This window comes from Gallus gallus, chromosome 2, assembly GCF_016699485.2.
Source record: "Gallus gallus isolate bGalGal1 chromosome 2, bGalGal1.mat.broiler.GRCg7b, whole genome shotgun sequence".
NCBI classification, from domain to species: domain Eukaryota; kingdom Metazoa; phylum Chordata; class Aves; order Galliformes; family Phasianidae; genus Gallus; species Gallus gallus.
In genome coordinates this window covers 9,208,047-9,226,734 of record NC_052533.1, presented here as the reverse complement: position 1 = coordinate 9,226,734, position 18,688 = coordinate 9,208,047, and the positions used below count along the sequence as shown (strand labels likewise).

General features: G+C 38.2%; 1 protein-coding gene across 2 annotated transcripts in view; it reads left to right on the top strand.

Annotated features, from left to right (window-relative positions):
- The window catches only part of PTPRN2 (protein tyrosine phosphatase, receptor type N2), a 622,865-nt gene that overhangs the window by 186,903 nt on the left and 417,274 nt on the right, over positions 1-18,688 (top strand). The gene's annotated exons all lie outside the window — the stretch shown is intronic.

Below are 18,688 nucleotides of genomic sequence, written 5' to 3'. Positions count from 1 at the left end.
AAAGTTGATGATTAGGAAGAGAGAAGATGAGTAAACAAAAGTAACGAGATATCTTGGCATAGATTTGCTCTGTGCACAGTCCACCGTCGATTGGTGACAGCAATCACAGTAATCGCTGCTCACCACCTGCTTAGCCATGCTACTTTTAAAGTATAACCGAATGACAGCTGTAGTGGTTTTTTTTTTTTAATTGTTTACTATTTCAGAGAATTAAGTTACTTTACCTCAGCATTTGGGATACATTTAAAGGATTCTCAACACTAAGAATATCCTAGACATGAAGGTATGTAGCCTGTACGACAGGCAGTGACACCAACATAGTGTAACTGGAGGCTAAATTAAAATTATTGAGTATTGCAGACTTTATTGATTTGTTTTTTGAGTTGTTTTCCTTTATAACTCAGACTTCATGTATTGTTAAAATGCTTGCAGAACATCAAGTATGATATCATTTTTCTTAGGTTTAGGGGAAAAAATAATCTTTTGTGAGGGATGGTGGCCGTTAGCTTAAGCTAATAATCCACACACATGCCTTTGTAGGACAAGTTTTTTTCCTACAGCATCAAGACAGATGTAACTTGTAAACAGTATTAAGAAAAGCATATGAATTGCCACGGGATTCAGTAATCTGTAACTCTCATGTGAGGATGCATTTTGATCATGCTTCTTGTTGAACTTGAAGCTGAATCTGAATAGTACAAAATTTACTTTTCTTTTTCTTGGTTGGGTTTTTTTTTTTTTTTTTTTTTTTTTTTGCGTGTGTGTGTATGTGTGTGTGTTTTGTTTTCCTTGTATTTATAAATCATTATTTCCATTAAGTATCTCACCTTCCTTTTGGTTTTCAACATTCTTTTTCTCTAGTCATGTTTGGATTAAAATGCTCCATTTTAAAATAGAAAAAAAATGATATCTGTGAAGTGGCTAATGGATTACATAAAATCGTATGAAATAATAACTAAAAGGACTAACTTTTTGTGTAATTAGAATTGTTCTGGAAAATAGGATGTGAACAGGTTGAGACTCTTTTCTCAGGGGCAGATCCTTAGCTGAAATTAATTATCAGAGTTCTAATTATTTCAGTGGACATTTAACATTTCTGACATCTTGGACTCTGCTTCCTCATTTCTTCCCCCCTTTTTTTTAAGAGTATCTGTCATTTTTGTCTGTCCATCATTCTTTCCTATGCCAAAATGTGTGTGTTTATGTGCACGTTAATATACGTATGCATTATAATTGCTATAGGTACTGTGTTTGTTCTCGACAAGGCAGTTTAGGATTCTCCCTGTGAATACTTGCTTATTTGTCCATATGAGGGTATTGTCCTATTGATGACATTAATTGCTGCTATTGACATGCCAACCAAAGGCAGGAATTTATGCCAGCATTTAAAGTATTTAGAATGAGGGAAAGAAGTATGAGAGAAAGATTGAGAATGGGAAAGAAGGCAGGGAGGAATGTGTTCTTCCCTTGAGCTCCAAATTAGATTGGAGAAGAGATGTCACAAGTGACATGGCTTTTTTAAATTAAAGAATATCACCTGAAATGAATAGGATTCCCATTTTATGAATTCAGTTTTCTACTGTGGACGCGTATCAGTGGTGGAGGAATTGCATGAACTGCCTAATCCTGCTCAAGTCTCCCTGTCTCAGTCAGAAGGAAGTGAGCAGCGTATCTCGACTGTGCACAGTGATATTCTTTTGGACCAGTTTCTACGCTCTGGTGATGCAAATGCAAAGATTCATTTCTTCCCTGTAAAGCCAACGCTCAGACAGTATTGCAGAACAAACCTTTCCTTACACAAAGGTTATTTTCTCTCTGGAGCATTCCCTTTTTTACTGAAAGGCATTGTAGACTAGAAATTCTCTGAGAGTTCATGACACCCTGAGAGCCTTCCTTTCAGAGACAAGCTGTATAATAATACTGCAGTGACAGAAAAATCGAGGAGAGGTGGCTTTCTCTGATAGAGAATTTGCCTTTAATTCTACCCTGAAGAGATTGCAATGGAGCACCAACCTTTGTTCTTACTGTAGTGCTTCACTGCTATACCAACCATTTGTTAAATGGGAAGTAATTGGGGTTGAAAAAGAATTGAATGAATAAAGCTTTTGGCAGGGAAGGGGAGGAGGCAAAATATGGGTTAAAGGTTATCCTTTGCAGAAATTTCATAAAATGAGAGGTAATGCAGCTTTTGAGCTAGAGTTGTAGGTGCTGCTGAAGGGGGCTTGCAGAAAAGAGGGAGGAGACTGCAGGGGGAGACTGAACCTGCAGAAATGCAATGAGAATAACAAACTAGCATCAGATATTCAGCTTTGTGGCATCTTACTGATTATATTAGAAATTTCACTGAGTTTTGCAGCTTTGGTCATCTGCCTCAGAGAGCAGAAAGCAAAGGAGGAGGAAGTGAGGAGTCGGGCAGCAGTAGCACTATACGTATACATATATTCTTATATATGTATGCTATGTGTATGGGCACCTTTAGAAGGTTTCCTGTTCATGAAATATTTTAGCATTACTGAAAACTGCATTTGCTGCTTCCAGAGGAAAGGATTTGATATGCATTTCAGTGCTTTTCTGATTTCTGGGGTTCAGACAGTTTGAAAAATAATGAAGATTTTTGTATTTATTCTATTTTGAACTTGTATCTGCTTTCAGAGCCCTCTTTCACACTGCTATGTTTTCCCTTCTGCCTCCACACATCTCCCCCAAAGAAAAAAAAAGTCTGTCATTAAAGTTAATCTGGTCTTATTTGGGGCCTGGGGACAAGTAAATAGGTTTTATATCCTTGACAGAACCTGTATTGACTAAAATATCCCTATTAAGGAAGCATTAATGTACTTCTATCTTGTATGTTTTTGTACTGCTTTGCAGTTACATTATTCTTGTCTTTGTGGTCCAAATGTGTACAGAATGGAAGTGATTCATCTATCTATATTGCAGTAGTCAGGCAATACTAGAATAGCATCTTCAGTTTTGTATCTGCATTTGTTGAAACTGTGCTGGCAAATCGGAGAAGGTACGAGAACGGGCCAGAAAAATAGTTTAGAGAGAACATCTTACAGTGAGAAGCTTACAGCTCCATCTGTTCTGCTTTTCTCAAAGAAAGAGAGATGATTTGTTTACAGTGCAGAAGTGCCTTAATGTGTTGAAAATATTGGTTACCAGAAACCTCTATAATATATCAGAGAAAGACGAGAATTGGCTGTAGTAGACTGAAAGCTGAATCCAGATGAATTGAAATGGGGAATTAGAAACAAACAAACAAACAAACAAACAACAAAAGAAACACCCTTAATTATGGCACGATACTTTCTGAAAAATGAAAGTCAAGATACTAATTTCTTCCAGTTTGAATAAGGCAGCCCTCAGCACAGTGCCACTGTTGCCAGACTTGTTAAATAAATGGAGAAGAAAATTTCAAAGGATTACTCTGTGTTGATAGAATATAAACACTGGGAGAAGGTCTGGATTCAGATATTGAATTTTGCAGTAATCAGTCATGATGCCAGATTAGTGGCCACTGGCGCTGGTAAATATGACACTTTATTGTTTTGTGCAAGCAATATTATAGCAGCTGGAGCAAACAGCTTACTCAATACTATCGAAGCTTTGCTGTTGTCTTCAGCAGGAGACAGCCTTTTTATTTAACCATGTGGAACTGCTTAGGGAAATTTACATTGCCCAAGAAACATACTGACCAGGAGTGGCGGCCGTGTTCTTGCAATGGGAGTAGTGCTGCAGGTTGCATCTACCACTGTCGTTTAATTGAGGTAAATGGGAAAATAATGATTACTGTAATAGCTGCAACACATTGAATTAAAAGTTAACTTTTGCTTTTTTAACTCTTTACTTAAAATTTTATGGTTTTACACAGGAGTCCATGCAATTTGTTATGTGCCTGCTTGAAGATGCCATAATTGCCTGTAATCGCTTCCTGCTACTTCTAGGAAGGCTGACCTTGGGGGAATTATTCATAAAACTCAAGGATTTTATCATTTACAGCTGAAACAACTCTCAACTTTGGCATTATTCGATATAAAACACGTTAGTTTTGTAGGTAATGTACTACAATTAGAAATCACCATTAATTAAACAAATTTAAAGAATGGGGTATTTCCTCTGTGGCACATCTGTGGATTCTCTTTACCTATGCTTTTATTACTTGCAATTGCAATTCATTACTGTCCATAAAAATGGATCATTTTCAGGTACCTTAAGTTAAATGAATGATTCAATAATTTAAAACTAGTGAGTATTTGTTCTCTTTGAGGGCAGTGAAAATGAATTGCACATTGTTGAATTTAAAATGCCATTCGTGTGGAGAAATCAGTCCCTGGAGAGCCTGTGAGTGGCACTGACACAGAGGGAATGGGGGAGGTTGCAGGGTACATATTCTTACTCATATTTATGGCCTGGTATGCAGAGAAGCCATGTGTTTGAAGATTCAACTGAAGTGAATTGAGTTGAAGGTATTTCCCCAAAATCAAATCTTCATACGTGTTTGCAGTTGACTAGAGGGAAAGAAAAGTCAAAGCAGAGAAATATTGACAGGGAAGATACTCAGGCATGAGAGGGATCTGAGTCGTGTGAAGTGAAATGTGAGCTGCTCTTTCATACCTAGAGAGATCAGAGATTCCCTTTTTTACAGAGTAGAAGACTTCATGTCGTTTTGCACAGAAACGATCAGCTGTCCTGGTCCACAGAGAGCCAGGACTGTTTTACCTGGATGACTTCTCCTCATGCAGGAGGTCTGGGTGTGTTAGCATCCGTGGGCTGGCTGGCACCATATAAATGTAGGGTACTGCGTTCTTATCTGCCTCAGCTACTGATTGCAAGAATTGCCCTGCCATTCCTGGCCATCCTGGCGATACTTTTAGCAGGTGGGTTAAATCCAGTGCATGGCAGCACATGGGCAGGTTCACCAAATTCAGTGGAAGCAGAATCAGTGCCAGTGTAATTTCTGCAACTTCTTTTTGCTGCTGTTTGTTCTCAAACCCTTGTAATGACCAAAAACATTACAAATCAGATTCTTCATCATTACGTTTCGTGTAAAAATCAACATTCATTTATCAAATATTGCAATTCTGATGATGTTTTAGCATGATGATATGATGATACATGGGCTATTAATTTTTGGTGATTTAAACACATGTAGACACACATGTATTTAATTTCTGCCTCGTTTCTCATTTTAGCATCACATACTCAGAGATTTTACTTTTATCTTTAAGAAAAGCAGAAAGCTGAGGCTTTTGGTAAAGACTGAGAAGGTAGTAAAGCTAATAATTGAATATGGAAACTAGCCTTGTGTCTCCACCTTTGTCTAGAAGAAGAAGCAAGAAGATATTTATCATTCATAGATACTGTCATCTGCTTTGTTGAAAAGACAATAAATATCCTGCCTAAATTCTTAAAAAAAATAAATACACCCACCAAACCCACAAATTACTTCAGCTTTATCTGAAAAATAGACTTTATTCCCTTTTCAAATTAGTCATTTCTTTTATGCATGGCATCTCCTGCCTTTCAGTACCTTAATTGAAACTGTAATAATTGATGCGGCCTTTACATATTTATTTCCTGTAGAAATAGTTTACACTGAATCACAGATTCAGGAGATAAAAATAGCATTCTGATCATGGGCTTTGCTCCTCGACTGGCTGCAATGATAAAAGCCATTTCCTCTGCAGCAGGCAGCTTGGGACTGCAGCCCGCATGCATGAAGCTGCTGATTTACAGGGGTGCTTAGCACCCTGAACTCCAGCTTAATTCAGTGGGAGCTTTAGCACCAATAAATTGAAGTCAAATATGTGTTTGAACGTATTTTATATACTGTGTGGCCGGTTCTGATTACTTTCCTCGGAGGAATTGAAGCCTGTTTTTTTTTTTCTCCCCTTAACTAAATACTTGGTGGTGGTTTTTATGCCTATATGAGCTATTAGAAAAAAAATAGTACATCAGGTTCTGTTCCCCCGAAGCTCCCACCCTTATTCTGTGCTTTGTTCTAAGGCTTTAGCCTTTGTTCTAATGCAAAGAATAGCACAAGGTACAGAAAATTGTTGAAACTGGTGCAGCAGTGTTTGTGTTTATCGATGATGCATCAGACTTAGTGAAGTGGTACAGGTTTACTGTACTGTGACCATCCAGGCTCAGAGGTTGCTCAGAGAGCTCTGCCTGTTTCCAGTACCACAGGTCTTCAAGTCATAGAAAATTCTTGAGACATCAGTGTTTATGATAATTAGATTTAACAGTGTATGTGAGGCAATCAAGTGGTCATATGCTTGAGTGAACTCATATACGGAAGATATGATATCATTAACCAGTGAAATCCTCATGTTCAAGTAAAGAAAATACCAGGACAATTAATGAGCAGGAGCAGCACACAAAAGCTCTCATTTTAACCCAGTACTGTATCATATTCTGTGTGCTGTACAAAATAGTTAAGATTAACTTAAAAAAAAAAAAAAAAAGGAAGAAAAACCATCTGAGGACTGCAAATCAAACATTCAAAAGGTGGACAAATGTAATTCTGGCACTGACTGTACTGTCTGATTAAGCATCTTTGTGTTTGTGCGTTATGGTGCAGTGTGTGATGACATATTGCATACTATATTTTTCTGTATAATCCCTGCATCATTCAGTGCAGGAGGAGAACCTCTTCTTTGGATCACCTGGGATCTGAAATAGCTGTATTTGCAAACTGGTAGTTTAAACTCCTAGCAACCCAGACATGCTTACATAACAACTGAGCTTATCCAAGGTCCTCTGTTTCAGGAAATAAATTAACCCGTTCAATCCCAAGAGCTACTGTGGAAAGAAGAGAAATCAAGCCATGCTCGATTTTTATTTGGAATCGTTGCAGTTATTTACTGTTTTCTGCTATTTGAAGTCCCATTAATTCTTTAAATATTTACTAGCAGGGTGGTATGAGCAAGTAGGATACCATCATAAATGCACTGCTGCCTATTGTGCTTCCTCTGAAAACTGTGCTTTTTGATTATTATTATTATTATGAAGAAGAGACAATTTCATGTCCAACTTGGACTGATGAATGGAATACAGGAGCACAACTGCTGTGCTGGGAATGTGTTAAATCCAATGTTCTCGAGTCAAGATTTCTAAGAGGAGATTTAAATTGTTTTGAAATCCTAGTTACTGTGGATGCTGGAGGGAAGGAATGTGTTACTGTATCTACTTCTGAGCTGTATTTTGAGAGAGAATCTGTATGAGTCGTCAAAGGTGCCTGTGTGAGATGTGACCTTTTCAGTTCCTATTTATTATGTCTTCCCAAATACACACAGTAGCTGCACGGTGCCTGTCAACATTACATTTAGTGAAACTGGTTCTCTGAAGAGTTCTCTTTCAGTCCTTAAATATTCCCCTTCCAAAGTTGGTTCTGAAAAGGAGAAAAAAAAAAAAAGTGAAGAAAATTTTAAGATGGGGAAGAAATACGTTTAAACTTTCTGTCCATGTTTCTTTTCTAAAACTCCTATCATCCCTTGCACCTCCTTGTGATCTATTCTTTGTTACTGCACTGCATTCTGATGGCTTTCGCTATAAATGAAGTGCGTGACAATGAATTGTCCCAATTTCAAAATAACACAGTGCACAGTACAAACATTGTGCACTTCTGAGAAGTGACTCAGCATCAGCACCTGGTTGTTGCTGCCCATGCTGATCATGGAAGAAGGAATCAAAACACTTTCAGCCTTTTCAGTGCTTTTTCTTCTTCCTTCTGGCTTGGAGGGTTCTAATTAATCCCCCCCAAGCTCTTAGTGGGACTGGGTGTCTACAGCAGGGTGAACATGGAGGAGAGGGATTGAAGGCGTGAGTTAGAAACAATAAAATGTATGGTGAACCCATTGAAAATGTGGAAAAAAATCTAAATAACCCTGTTACTGGGCTCAGGAGGTCCTCTAACAGCCTGGTCACTACTGCACTGGATTTCACTGTTAAGGTTGAAAACCCTTCTGGCATACATGGGTTGGGTGAAATCTTGTCTCAAAGCTGAATTCAATGCTTTTCACCCTTTTAAATTAAGTGAGGCATTCCCATGAATCTCTGTGAGCAATTAAAAGAATAATCATTTAATGATTATTGGGGATATGGGTAGTGAGGAGTTAGAAATGGCTAGATTTGATTCCAGACAGGAACATTTTGGAAACAAACACTGGTCTGCAGTGTGAAAGCTTATTGCACTTACTTGAATGCCTGAAAGAGAATCCCATTGGACTAGGACTGAGCTGGGCGATTGAAGCTTCTCAAATCTTTCAGTTACATCAGGCTGTCAAAATCTGTGCAGCTGGTCTTTATAATAGTGTATCCTTTCTAAGTCCCCACTGAAAACACGGTTGCACTCACTTAGGCTGGATTTCATCTCATCAAGAGCAATCTCATCCATCTTACTGCTTTGCAGTGCTGCAAACAGGGCGAGCAGCTCTGAACACAACTGGACTGATCAAAGTCTTTGGGCAATCCCATAATGTTTCTAATAAATCAAAATAAATTGGCCAGCTGTTACCTGGCCAGTTACCCCATTGCCCTGTATGTCTTGTTTGAAATGGGGGAAAGTCTTCTATGGTTTGAGTCTTTCAGTAGGGAAACTAGAATGGGCTCCAGGCTGCTCAAGGTGGGAAGTCTGGGTGATGGGAAAGTGGCAGGCTGTGGCTTGTGGGAGGCTGGGGTAGCTACACAAGTGCTGGGGGATGGAGGGGACATAGAGAAACAGAAAGTATTGATTTTGTGATTGGAGAGTGCATCGTGTATGGTGTGATGCCAATGGGAGGGCCAGACCTTCCTTTTCTTTTAGAGTAATCCCTTCTGCTCTCCACAAACATCACAGAAAAATGCGACTAACACAGACTGGCTGAGACCGAGAACTTTATCTTTTAATTGATGTTTTTATTTATCAATAAAAGAGTGACAACTGACCACGTGGCACATCCCTCATAGTCTTCATGAGCATTCTTCACATGGGATGTTGGTGCAGATAAGTAAGCATCACCATCTGAACACTGAATGCTTTGTGGGCTTCACTGCTCTTCATGTTGCAGAGGCTTCACAACATTGTGTCTGTACGGGCTGGAAAAATTAGATTTATTTTGTCTCATTTATGAATCAGCAGATATTCCCGTTTTTTCTCTCTTGTTGAGCAACTGGAAAAAATAAATAAGGTTGAAAGTAAACGTTCCTGAATTTCTTTTTGTGTTCTGACTTTTTGCAGAAATTTCTGCAGGTGTAACAGCTGTATAATGTATAAATCATCATAAACAAGGCTTGAAAGGAACTTCACTGTTTATACTATAGCTTCCCTGCCCTTTAGCAGTGATGAAAACTGAAAATACCAGTGCATCTTGAATTCAAAGGGGGAAAAAAATAGATGAGAGATCATAAAGGGGTAACGCGGTTCAGCTAGACTCAGCGTTTGGAATATTAAGCAGATTTGACCCATGCTGAGCAGAGTCTGAAGAGCAAATTCTTCTCAGCACCATCTCTTATGTCAGGACCCTGATTAACAAAGACATTTAAATAATGTCACTGCACTTCATACAATTTGAGCCTATTTTCTCTATTGTATAGCTTGTGAATGTAATTTTTTTTTTTTACTTGCCATATTTGACCTCTGTCTCCTAATAGTGACAGGCAATGATACTTTGAATTATTATGCTGAATATAAATGTAAGCTTCAAAAATAACAAAGCTTTTGTTCCTTTCCTGATGAAAGCACTATTTTGCAGTTACTTTAAATATTACAGCTCTAAGTCTGCTGTTGTTACTTCTGCTAAGGATTTCTCAGTGAATTCATTAAAAGTGTCTGTTTTCATAGTGTGGCTTGTTCAAATAAGAAGCAGGGATTTGAAAGTTCAGGGTATATCTTGCTGTGCTTAAGCTTCAGCAGTGTTACATATGCTGAACCTGTTTTTATGTTACTGGTGGGTAATAATGCAAGCTGAACTCTGAATTCCCTCATTAGACGTTTAAGTCTCTAAGGCTAAAACGAAGGCTAAGTTTTGATATTTGTTAACAGAATGCTGTGTGAATTAATATTTTCCAGGGGGCACACAGAATCTTGAAAGAACAATTCTAGAAAGATAAAGGTAAGCAGAAGCCACATGTGTTTTCCAGGCATGTGAAAATAATTTCAAGGGTCAGTGCTTTCGCAGCTGGAATTAACAACAGGGTAACAAAAAGAGGAAGAAGAGGAGATGCCTTTGCTTCCATTTTCTTGTTTGGTGCAGGGAACAACGATGGTGGGAGAATGCCCCTAATGCAGTGATATTTATGGAAATGCTGGCTTTTCTCTTCATCTTATTTTGATTTTTTTTCCTTGATTTTTTTTTTTTTAAACCATCTTAATTGGATCTGTTTCTGGGTGGAAAATTTGAATAGGTGAAGTGAGTGGGCTAAACCTGACTGGTTGTCACACTAAATCTAAAGATTTAGGGCACAATAACCTTACCATGATTATAATTTCAGCTTTAAAGTGTTTTTCTACCTTTTTGTTCTTGGAAAAATGGAAATGAATCTACTGCTCATTTGAGTGGTATATGTGCGAATAGAAGTCATTTTTGTGAGAACCTGTTCTTCCCTTACTGAATTTCTGAGTCAGAGTTCACCGAGCCTCTCTGATACATTTTGAGGTGGCCTGAGCTGTTGTGTGGCTGCCAACAGTCCAGATGGAAACCATAGATCAGGCAGCAGATGAAGGTATGATTGCCTCTGCAAAAAAATAACATTTTTTCACTTGGTTTGCAGAATAGGGGCTTGTCATACTTCATCTCCATCATACAATAATAAACATTTTGTAGGGAGATACCATGAGGAGAAAGAAGATACAAGTTGACTAAACGTGTTCTTATGGAGAGGAAATTCTCTATTATGTAGATCTCGGTGCAATCCATACCACAAACAATTTGTGTTTGTTTCCTCAGGACTCTAACCATATTCATTTACTGCACTTAGAGAACATTAAGAAAGCACCCAAATTATTCCAAATCATAGTTATCAGTTATAGCTTTATGGGATCAGAGCCACAAAGACTGAGAATATGCTTGCAGAGAATCATTTGATGCTTCCAACGGTATCTCAATTCATTGTCACATAGCCAAAAAGGTAGGCAAAAGAGCAGTTCTACAGCACCTTGACACCCATCTTCCAGCAATTTTCAGACAAAGGGGCTGGAATTTTTCCATTTGTAATTGAGATAGATTCAGAGTTAGTGGTTGAACGGAAAGACTTAGTGCAGTATATGACGCTGCTATTTAGTGGCTGCGGTGTAATCTGTCTCTTTTGCAAAGATCCAAAATATTCTGGTACTGCTGCATTAAAATAACAGTTTAAGAAAGCATATGGGAATTAGACAAAAAGTGGAGGTGCATGCTGAAGAATTTTAATAAGCTATATCAATACATGTGGACATCAAACCCAAATCTAAATGATAAGAAAAGTGGATTTTTAATTTAGAATTTAAAAATGCAGTAATGAAATAATCCAATTTTCTAAATTCTCACCGAGCACAATAAACCTCCTCATACCAAACACAACACGCTGTCCCCAGGGATTCTACCAAACAGATTAAAACTGCTGACTTAGGTTATTCAGCTGACCCGTCTGTTTCTTAAATATACATATAAAGATAGGCAAGGATTAGATGTTTCTTATTATTTTATATATTGATTTATTTATTGTGAATGTGCTTTGGGGGAATAGAAAGTAACAAAGCATCACATAATGCATTTGTCTTCTCTTTTCCTGACTGTGTGCTTGGGAAGTTGTTTTGTGCCCACTGTCACCATCTCGGCAGTGTTTTGATGTTTGCTTTTTTTAACTGTTTCCATTTCAAAGCGAGTTTTCTTTTCTGGGGCAATTAGTAGCCTGGCAGCTGTCAATAAGCAGAGACTTATTTAGTTGCTTTGACTGTGATGACTTTTTCTAGCAACAAGCAGATGATCTTGATTTGAATCAATGTTTGGTTTTTTTTTTTCTGTTTCACTTTCTATCTTATCAGTGAATATCATCCTAATATTTAACCTGCCATTAAAGCGTCATTCCTGTGAAAAACTTTGCTAAAAATTGCTGTTTAACTTATTGAGCACTGTTTGTGAGTGAAACAAGCATAAATTTCCCTAGAAAGAGAAGAACTGCTGGTTCTGGTTAATGCAGGAAGTGCATTGAGTATATGTATGGGGAAGTTCAGGAGAACCACTCACTCAGTTTGTGCCCTGAAGAGCAGTAAACTGTAGAAGGACCAAGTGAGGCTGTGGCACCTCCAGTTCTATGGAGGGTGTAGGGTTCCGTGGGTATCACAGCTCAAAAAAAAAAAAAAAAGAGAGAGACTTCTAGAGTTTATCCAATCTCTTGCCCTGTGTTGGCAGTGTTTCTGCATAGGGAAATTCCCCACAACCCTGAGCAATGCACCAAGGGAAATAAAATTATCTCTGTGGCGGCTCTGCTACTGACGCATGTCGCTGTGCTGAGATGGTTGAGGTACTGTTGAAGAATGTTTGTTGTAAAATTCAGAGGGCCCTGAATAGTCTACCCTCTTAAACCATGGCTGTTACAAAATCAGCTGTAAAATGAGAAAGCTGCAATGCCTTCTTTGGAAAAGCATTCCTTTGGATTGTGCTGTGGCAACAAATCTGGGCTGTGCTGCTACGAGCAGCTCTGCTCTTTGGAGCCGAGTGAGCATCCCACTGACCTCGAGCAGACTGTTCCATGGTGTTCATGGTGCCATTTGAGGAGTTAAAGAAGATATAGAATGTGAGTGCTGCTCAGTTTTTGTATTTCATATCACCTTCAACTTGAAGGTAAAACATAATTATGATTCAAAACTGTTAGGAAAAATAAATATGCAGCACATAGTGTTCCCTAATGGTTCCAAATTGTGCTGTTAAATATAATTAAGTATTGTACAGGTATATTTTAACTTTTTTTTTGTTATTATATATTGATGTGTATTGCAAGAGATTCAAGTTGATCATGAAAACATGTCAAGAACATCTGCTTGCTTTTGGGTAACGCTTGGAAGACCACTGCAAAATGTCCCAGTGCAGAAACAGAGTACGCTAATGGTCCTTGTAGGCTACTGCCCACAGATTGCAGTGCAAATCGGTTTGGATTTAGCTTTTGCATTTAGAGCAACTTTTTCTTTCTTTTTCAGCACTTGTGGTACGTTGCATGTGTATTTACACTGTATGTTACTGAACAGGGTTCTTAGAATTTGGACTCAGATCCAAACTTGAATTCTTCAAGGGCAAAGTCAGCATCACTTGTCATTGATTCTGCTGAGCATTTAAGAAGAAGTGACATTTACTAGCTCTTGTTTTGAAGATTTATAAATGCAATATAGATTTGGCAAGAATAGCTGCTTCAATAAATGTTGTGCTGTAGCATGTAAGCATGGGCTTTAACACCAGCAGATTCACAAGCAGTTTGTCATCCAAGTAAAAATAAATATTCAATAAACAATTTATTAGGGATGTGAATTCGCTTCTGCTTGATTCCACTTGGAAGGACTTGACATCTGCTGCCTACATAGTGCTATTAAGGACACAATGAAATGAAGACAAATTAATTGTGGAATTGTCAAGACTATAGCAGGGAAGCTTTTCCTGGCTAACAAAACTAATGCAAAGAATAACAGGAGAAGGGAAAGACCTAGGCTATATGCTTGAAAGGGCTTGGCGTAATAGCTAGGGACAAGTGAATTGTAATACTTCAGTAGAAGTTATTCTTCCATGGCTCTAACTTTTGTTTTTACCAAAAGCGCTTTGCAACACTCCACTGGCATTTGAAGAACTTACACTGGAGGTAAAAATAGTTTACAGCCATTAGCATCCTCATTTGGATGGCCAGATTTGTGTGACATGACTTTAATGCAAATGATAATGGAATAATAAAAGCATTGAATACGGCCTCCTGTTTTTGTTAGTAACACAAAAGCCAGTTAGCATGGGGAGGGCCAGAAACGGCAGATTTGCCTCTGTCAGTATGCAGTTACACAACTTGCCACTCATCCCCACCCTGTGCAGCCCCAGGCCACTAAGGCTGTGCAGTTGTTGGGTGGTGCCCATGCTGGGTCATGCTCCCCATATCCAGTGGCAGCAAGACTCCCATGTCCATCCAGAGGTGCTTCAGCATGGTGACATCTGGCATGGTGACACTGCTGTGGGACTGCAGGAATGTCTGAGACTTTGTCCTGCCAAGACAACCCTACGTGGCCTTGTCTGCAAGGCGGAGCCACAATAAATACAAAACACCAACACACGCAAAATATATCACCATTGCAGTCAGCATGGCAGGTGTTTTTAAATACAAAATATAGACAGAGAGCTTTAATTGTTTTTGACATCATACTGGTTTTTCACATTAATATCCTTGCTGTAGTTTTTGACCAATTTTAATGGACTTTCAAGAAAAAAAGATAATCAAGAATTATCTTTCTGAGAAATCCTGAATACGTTTAGCTTTCATAAATGTAAAAGATTCAAGGACATACCCCGATGCTGTGGATAGCAAAATGAATCAAACCTGACTAACTGCTAAATGTAATGTAATGTGCAAAAGATACACTGCCAGGACAGAATTATACAGATTTTAGGTTTGAACCTTTGGCATTTAGTTAAATGTAATTGCAGATGGAAGTATTTACTTTCATGTGTCATATACTGTTAGTAAAGTAAAATCAATGCCTATAAAAGCAGTTTATTTTATATACAGACTTAGAAATCAATGATGAGTAGGAACAGCAAACTAACAGTAACTTCTTGAATTTGTGTTGCCCTGTATTTATGTTTTATTGACTGTTGTAAATAGAACAAGTGAGTTCCAGTTTGTGGTTGACTCTATGCAACAAACAGCCCTAAAGTGTAGAATAAAATGATTATTTCCCTAAAAAAATAAAATAAAATAAAAGTGTTTTCCATTTTCCTGTTACCAGGTATTTGTGTGGTGTGAGGTGGTGTGAATAGGAAACACCAGCAGAAGGCCAGGTTTGTTTGAAGTAAATGGATGAAGCAGGGCATTTTCAGGAGTTTATTCACTTATTGCTCTTTTCCAAGATTTGTGCCTTTGACAAGGTAGCAAAAGCCATTTCCTAAGCAGTTTTCCTTGTTGGGCTTTAAACTTGAAGAGCTGAACCATGAACATTTTGGTGTGAGAGATGGGCAATTCTCTGTGTTTCTGTTCTTGTACAGGGAACTGCATGGAGCTCTTGGACACCATATCTCTCAAATGTATTTACAGGAACGTTCGTTTCATTACATTAATTTCATTACTGTGGAGTAGTGATCTGGTCAATGAAACACAGATCTCACAATGAATAACAATGTGCTTTTAAAAGATACGCTATAGCCTGACTTTTATTTTGCATCTTTTGCTATCAGTTAGCTTAAATTGCCATCACAGCAATCATCTGTCACGACTGTTATAAACAGAGGGGTAACACTGCTGATAATTAAGACTGCATTACATTTTTCAGTATTATTTATGTGCCTATTAAGTAGCTTATAGTCAAAGAGAATAATCAATATTACCTTCTGATTACATATACACCTCTCTTAAAAATAATTAATATGCAGGGTGGTTTTTTTCCTTAACATGTGGGAAAAATGCATGTGACATTTAACCAGAATACCCTGAGGAGGTAGAAAATAAGACACATGAACGTTCCACCACATCAAAAGTATGGTAATGGGTAGTGCTTGGTTATCTAGAAATATATCACTGTTTCTTAATGCTAGCAGCCACTGATCAGAAGGCCTACCTTCTGTAACAATACTAAGTGAAAGCAATAAATATGAGATACACCACCAGTGTTTTTTGAAATGCTTTAACATAATTGCTATCTCAATTTGTTGTTTGATCTGAAGGAAATTTGCTGCTCTGTATGCCATTCAGAACTGCTGATGGACACATTTTTGGAGTGAATGGTATTTTTGAAAACACATTCACTTTCTTTATATTAGTTGCTAGTCCTTAAATAGCAGAAACACAACAAAGACAAGAAAAAAAGTGACTACCTGCTGTTTAGTTAATGACACCTCACTGTCTCTCCTGGTGGACCCCATTTTTCTCACTGCTTCTTGTTTACGCTGGTGCAGCTCTGTGATATAGGAATGAATCGCAAAATGCAACACATCTTTAACCCCTGACATTGTGTTTTAGTATATTAATTTTGCAGATAGAGAAGTGAGTCACAAAGTTTGTGTTGTGTCACAAGCTGAGATGAAGGTGGAGAAGGCAAAGGCCATCGATTCCATGATGTACGTGCCCTTGGTCCCTGTTGCTGGTGTGGTCCCTGCTGCTGCTGTTAGCTCTTGTGTGGTTCATCCTGGAGATCCAGGCTGCATCTCTGATCTTTGCTCAGAGGAAGTTCTCAAATTCTTTTGGAGCACAATGGGTAATTGCAGGTCTGTGCAGTCAGTGATAGACTTTGGTGACGTGAAGTGATTGGGACTATCTCAGGATGTTCAGGTTTTAATTGACCTTTTAGACCCTTAAAATGGGATAAAATGTCTTCCTGGAAAGCTAGAGATATCATATTCCCTCTCTGTGTTTTGTGTGTTATTCCATCAAGGCATGCTTTGAGGCATTTTGTTAATGACGGTTTCCAGTAAATGCCATTTAGATCTAGGAACTCTTGATGGTTATGAGCAAAAAATGGTGAAACTTTTTCAAGTGATTTATCATGAATGGCCATTAGCTAGAACTGTGCTTACAAAGACTGAAATTGCAGGGGCTGTTACTTCATTTGATTGTTTTAGCTCTTCCAGTGTAACGATTCTAGTTCATTGACAAACTTACTCAAAAGCTCACTCAGATTCAACAAAATTCTCTTGCTAGTGGCAGTGTGATAAAACCAAATAACAACTCATATGCACAACACTTTTTAAGTATTTGGAGACTTACATCAAAAGGCAGTAGAGGAGCTAGAAAAGCTAGAAAAGAGCATGCATAGCTGATAGTGTGTCAGTGCAAATCCATGAATCAGCATTACATGATTTGGCCAAAAATGTTATTGAGGCTCACCAAGCTATTACGTGTGAAACAAGGGAGGGAAAATGTACATCAGGTAGTAAACTGTGTCAGTCAGAACTTCTCTCCCCAAACTTGTTTCTTTGTTTGCAAAAATAAGTTAAATAACCTCATATTTACCCATGGGCATCAGTTGGATATGCAGACAAATACTGCACCTTAGTAATTTGTTAATCATAACTGACTTGTAGGTCAGAGCCCTAAAATGCACAGGTCAAAAATGCCTAAATGAATAAATATCTGACGTGCCATGTAAAGTGTGTTGCATCCTCTGCTGCAGTTGTTGGAAGGTCTAAACCCAAAAAGTTTGTGTCCATAAGAGAATAGGAAGAAGATAATTGAAATACTCCTCAGGTTGAAAGTGCTGTGCTGCTGTTCTGGATTACGCAAACCCACATAGAATGCATTTTTTGTACTTGGGGTGAGTTCAGAATGAAACCTGGGGAGTGTTAATCAGTTGTTTAGGGGAGCAGTGTGACATGCAGGTTGCTCATCTTTGCTTCAGGCAAGCCAGTTTGACTGACGTACTGCCCTGGACAACACACAGCTTTTGGCCACCAATGTCTTTGCAAGGTTCCTACAGGAACCCTAACTTCTACAGCTGCTGTGTTTTTATTAATAACAACAGCAACAATAACAATTGTTGTTGTTGTTATTGCTGAAAAAAAGTCCTCCTTGAGGATTTTAGAGTCCAAGAGAAATGACTTAAAAGTGAAAAATAGAAGACAGTTTCACACAAACTATGTAGGTATAGTTATGGATGTTTCTGAAATTTAAAGTTATCAAAGATTTAGCTTTTTCTGCTACAGTTTGCATTGGTCATGATATAAGAAGTGAATGGTGAGTAGTAAACCAGAGGCTCTTGCTAGAGAAAATATTTCAAATGTGTCACGCTTCCCTGTTTCACCCTGTGAATATACTGCAGAAGGCTTTGCTCTGGCTCATGCTGATGTTCCTCCCGTACTGCTGTACGATAGTCTGTACGTTGATCGTAAAGGCATATATTCAGAACTAAATGCCAAGATGCATTTGCAATGGCAGACATTGCTGTACTGCGCAGTATTGTACTCCTGCATACTGACTTTGCATGAGCAATTGAAAGCCCTCATCTGACAGCCAAAATTTGATTTTTCACAAATGACAGTGAGAGATCAGCAGTTACAAGAAGTGGCGGTAGGAACCACTACATGGATCTGAAAGAACAGTTCTGCTCTGAGGCGTTTAAAAATACATGAGGAACCGTAGAACTGAGATGAATTTGCTCACATATGTATAACCTGCATATCCACATAATTTTCTATGCTAATTTAAGTGCCAGGACATTTCTGACCAATTCTGCCTTGTTACAGGTGATGTTTTAATTCCCAGATTGAAGGCACTTCAAAAGTGCTTTCCAAGGAACTGTATTTTTCAGACAATAAGGCTGTCATCCTACTGTTAGCATGAAATGAAATGGATAAAATAAAATGAGAAGGAAGACCTGCTGATTTTATACGCATTGTTAACTCCTATTTGGACAATATCTCCATTTTTAGCACTGTATAGTCTAGCATTATAACTGATTTCCTCATATGAAAAGTATCCCTTATTGTGAAATGGGTGAATGGAAGTTTAGAGTGGTACAAGACGTCATGGAAAAGAACAATAAAAAAGAAAA